Source organism: Macrobrachium nipponense, chromosome 18 (assembly GCF_015104395.2).
Source record: "Macrobrachium nipponense isolate FS-2020 chromosome 18, ASM1510439v2, whole genome shotgun sequence".
NCBI classification, from domain to species: domain Eukaryota; kingdom Metazoa; phylum Arthropoda; class Malacostraca; order Decapoda; family Palaemonidae; genus Macrobrachium; species Macrobrachium nipponense.
The window spans coordinates 70,485,878-70,490,955 of NC_087211.1; the positions used below are offsets into that span (position 1 = coordinate 70,485,878).

At 35.9% G+C, this 5,078-nt stretch overlaps 1 long non-coding RNA gene across 3 annotated transcripts in view; it reads left to right on the top strand.

Moving 5' to 3' along the window:
* The first annotated feature begins 295 nt into the window (after positions 1-295).
* Positions 296-5,078, top strand: part of LOC135196836 (uncharacterized) — a 19,806-nt gene continuing 15,023 nt past the window's right edge. The window contains exons 1-3 of one of the 3 annotated variants that reach the window (XR_010310481.1): positions 296-402; positions 3,424-3,602; positions 3,745-3,832. This is a non-coding gene — a long non-coding RNA (uncharacterized LOC135196836). The other 2 variants (XR_010310480.1, XR_010310482.1) reach the window with 2 other exon arrangements.

The following is a 5,078-nucleotide window of genomic DNA, read 5'->3' on the forward strand; positions in this document are numbered from 1 at the left end:
CACAGAAATTCGAAGCTGAATGAGTTTTTTTTTTTTCTCTCTCTCTCTCTCTAATCTATTTGGAAAGTAAACGAAGCTCTGTCCATTTTACATCTTAGCTCTCCAAATCATTTTCATTAACTCACAATGATTTTTATTTTATTATAAACACACAGGCACATGACCTTATATAAGATTTTTCACAAATTATTTGTCTTTGGACAGCTCAAGTTTGTTTAGCAAGCTTCTTAAGTATCGACTCAGCTGATGGCGCTATTTGTCAATTGATGGCGGTGCTGTGAGGAGAGTTTCGCTGCTGTATTTTCTCATCTAGCGTCCTTGGCTTCAGATTTCCTCAAATTAGAGGTCACAGATTACAGGTTGACGTGTAAAGCTGAGGGTTGCAGTAACGTTGACGTGTGGGTAAAAATTCTCTAAGCCTTTTTCTTAAAAGTGACGACTAACGAGTTGTATTTCCACTGAACACTGATTTTGTTTCGTCAGTTATGTGGTTGTCTATATTCTGTAATGAGGCGAGTAAAGTGAAACCGCTAATAAATGTATTTAAACTGTATATGGGCAACCGGTTATCTTTGATCCTACGATGGAGGTTTCGTGGTTAGTGAAACTGTAATGGAAGTGACATTTGTATGTTGGGGCAACAAAGCATTACGTTGATGCTGGCCTCCTGTACGCATTTGGTAAGCCTAGTACGTGACTGGTGCCTGGTGGTAGTTTTTATACTGGTACGCGTGAATGGGTAGGTTAAATTAGCTTATGCGGTGGGATAAGAATGCCTGGAATTTTCTCAAGTACTAGTTCGGTAGTCGAGGGAGAAGGAGAACCGGTATTATTACAGTTTCAACCATTATGGGAAATCTATTATATTGATATTTTTCCCGAGTAAAGCACGTGATAACAAAACACTTCTTCTCAATACATTATTGTCGCTAATGCATACTTACAGAGAAAAAAAAAGATTAAGTTTTTACCTCGAATTTTTCCTAAGTCGGGAGAGGTGTTTCCTCTACGGTAATGTTTACTTTTAATGAGCCCTCTAACTTACTTTCTTACGCAAACAAAAGCAGTTCCAGTTACTCATTATTGGCTGAGAGGTGTGACATCGTTATGACGTCATGGGTTTCATAACCAATTACGAATGACTTGAGTCGAAAACTAAGTTTCACTAGCATTTCAGCGGAGTAATAAAGTTACCTGTCTAGTGTCCACTGGTATCCTTGTTTGACTGAATACTCGAATAATGAAGCAAAAAACGGCATTTTGTCTTCCTGTACCTATGGCAGAGGTAGTGGCTGGCCCTTTCTGGCATTAATTTTTGACAGACTTTGATTTCCTACGATTGTTTGCAGTGCAATGTGGTCGTCGGGTACCTGGCCACTTCCTACTTTAAGTTGCATGTCAGGGAACCTTATGCAAACGGCTTCACGTTTTCCCTCCAAAGCAGCCGCACATTTTTTATTCCCCAAAAAAAAAAAAAAAACCAAACCAACTAGTTTAAGGTAAGCTTCATTAATTTATTAGAGTTAATTAATTAAATAATGGTGGTAGTATAACGATGTATACAGCAGTACCATCACCTATTTGGTGTCTTAACTTTTGGAAAATTAAATCTGGATTGAACCAGTCACTGTGCTGCTGCAGACCTTGGCGATATTATTTAAGATATTTAAAAATACGGTAATAGGGTTAAAGTTTTGTTTGGTGGTTACAATTGGTTAGATGAGACGATGACTTAGTTGACGGCACAGTGGCTATTAATAGTGATTTGGTTTGGCAATGAATTTTTTCCTTCTGGTAACTATTAAACAGTTTTAAAAAGAGAATGAGGTAGTGTTGGGGTGGTCGGGCAGTAAAAATCCTTTCTTTATGCTTTAAACCATTTAAACAAGTAAATCTGACAAAGTAAACAGTTTGGGTACAATTGCTGAAAATTTATTTACGTTGGAAGATGTCTATTGAAGATGCAAAAACGATGGTATTTTATATTTCAAAAGTGGAATCTGTAAAGTGATTTACCAGCCTAAGAACCATTATTGGGATTGTAAGACACTCAAAAAGGTTATTCATTTGGCTTTGGTTTATTTTGGCCTTGTGTATCATTAGTAAGCTTTACTCTGGAGTGTGGAGCACCTCAGTGGTGTGGTCGGTATGGTGTTGGCGCGCCACCTCGGAGGCCGCGAGTTTGATTCTCACATTCCACTGAGGGGTGAGAGTTGTGTGTTCCTCCTGTTGATTAATTCACTCTCGACGTGGTTCGGAAGTCACGTAAAGCCGTTGGTCCCGTTGCTGAATACCTCTAGTTCCATGTCAAACGTAAAAACACCAAACAACTATGTAGAGTGGGCCAAGCTCAATATCAAACTTTGATTCATACGAAAAATTTTAATGACGTTTTCTCTAGTAAGCTTTCTTTTTTCATGCAAGGTACTTTAGGTGTTGAACTTGGACGGTAAATTTTGGTAAATTTTGCTGTTCAGTAGTAGCAGTGGGTAAACTGGAAATCCGGTAGAATCCCTTACTGAAGGCTTGGGATCGTGGAAGAATCCAGACTTCTGTATAACAGAGCTCTGGTATAACATGAAGGTTGCGATAAATTAACAGCATGTGAAGTCTTGCCATGTGCAGACGTGGTCACGCCAAGGACAAGCAGTCATAGTTTAATTATATTTGGCAAAGGTTATCATAGATTGGAAATATACTAGGTGGTATTTGAATAGTTCAAAGCCAAATCCAGCTGATTTACCTTCAAGCATTGGCGCTGTCATTTTCAGTTTCTGTTTGGGGATATTTGTTAGTTGAATGTTCATTACAGGCTGCCGATGTTAAAGGCGTGCAAGTTTTAGATGATTATGCCGATTAATTTTTAGGGGAGTAGGTGTTTTGGGTAAATTGCCCGTGTGCTTTGCTAAGGCATAACATGTGTACAGGTAGTAAGTCTTGGTAAACTGCACATGTGCTTTCTAATACAAACTTGAATCAGATAACATTCTTGTGGTGTAAGTAGTTTTGCTATGCTTGTAAAGTACCGTAGGTTGCTATGCTTTCTATTGCGCAAGTCTGTCATTATATAAGATTGTTCATAAATACATTGCCGGTTTAACTAAGTTGTGCACTATTCAATACTATTTAGGCGTGTGGGTTTTGATGGAATGTCAAAAATTGGCTGGCACTGAAAGTTTGTTAGAATTTGTTAGAAAATGATTTTGCAGTGATTTGGTATTACGAATGCAAGTCATTTTCTTCCAATGCAGTAAGGTTTTTACTCAGTGTCCAAAATTTACGTATTTTTCATTGATGGCAGGCATAGTAGTAGTTTTAGTTCATTAAGCTTATTAAAGTGTATTATTATTTTAATACTGCTCTTAATTCTATATGGAACCGCCAAGAGATTTCATATTTGTAAGATCTACTTTTCCCTTCCAGACAATGCGTACTGCTGTATGACGTGCATAGTCAAACTACCAGCTTTCAAACGTTAACTAATGGCTATTGGTGTTAAGTTTTAGTATAAGTTTCGTATATATGCCAGATTAGTCCACGGAAGAATTTCCACGCTAGTAAGTGACTCCAGAGAATACCGGCTGCTATGCTAGTTAACAATGGTTAGCAAAACTCAGAATTTTCTGTGCCAAAGCTGAGGTTTTTAGTCAGACCTATATATAAACATACTTACATATCCATTGATGAATTATGGTTGCAAAAATTGGTATCGTTTTTTATACAAGTTTTTTCTTATGTTTTCAGAAGTGGACTACATCGTTTAGTTATTGATTTACGGAAATGTAACAGCCTGGTGTTGTAATCTACAGATTTGTTGTGTCAGTTTCTCAAGGTATTGTAATATTAGCAAAACCGCATTTATATTATGATAATAAGAAAAATTTAATATAGTGCCCCAGTTTGGTTCCCGACTTTTTGATAATTTAGTCATGATGAATCGAACTGTCTTAACGTATTTGTAATTATCACTACTATCTTTGAAAGGTATTCTTGTGTGATCTAAAATTATCGTATTTTGTAATCTCGTATATTTTATGATCCATAGTTTTTTTTTTTTTTTTTTTTTTGAGAGCACAAGTCAGAAGTATTTTCAATTGTAATTATTACATTGGTTGTTTTCAAAGGTATTCTTGCGTGATTCTAAAAGATCCGAATTTAAAAATTTTGTATGATTTACGACTGGAGTAGCTTAAACACTGTCCCTGGAAGATTAATTCAACGACCTGCAAGATGCCAGATACCTCTTATCACAACCCAGTCAGCAATGCTGAGCCTTAATTTTATAAACTTAAAGATTAAAGATATTTGCTGGCGAAGGTGAAATGCTCTTGGGGAAAATATTTTATCTGTGAATTGGCAACAGATTTATTTTTTTTCCAGAGTAGCTTGGGTGGCTTTTGAATCCGGATTCTTTCGTAACTACTATATGGAAGTTTAAGCTATGAATGTCAACTCTGTTCCAAGAAAATTCAGATTAAGGTAAGGATTGCAAGTAAAAAATTATACTTATCAAGTTACATGCAGGGAAGTTAGAATCAATCATAATAAAAAAAAAAAAAAAAAAACTGGAAAGGGATAGTTGACGTTTAAAAATTAATACTGGAAAAGGATAAGAACTAAAATCTTGAGTTACTTTAGATTCCTGAATTAATTGAAAAAGCATTTCACAAGGAATGCTCCTTTATGGTTGAAAAGTGTTAATATTAGCATCTTCAAGTTTTAGACTACAGTTATTCTATAGAAACCCTTAATTTGTATTGAGGGTGGGGTTCAAATCGTGCTAATGCAAGTTTTAAGGAAATAATATTGCTTGAAAAGTTTCTAATGGCTAGAAAATCTGAATCATACATGAAACATGTTGAATTAGTCTTTTACTTTTTTCAGTAATGATCTGAGCAAGTTTTCACAAGCAAGAAGTACTGTTAAGTGTCTTCCTACATCCCCAGAAGATTGCTATCAAGAAGTCCGTGGTTGACTTCCAATTTCAAGATAATTCAATTTAATCATTGTGTAACTTGAGATATGATACTTAAGTATTTCACATGGTGTGAATTTTGCTTGTGCAGAAATTATGGAAA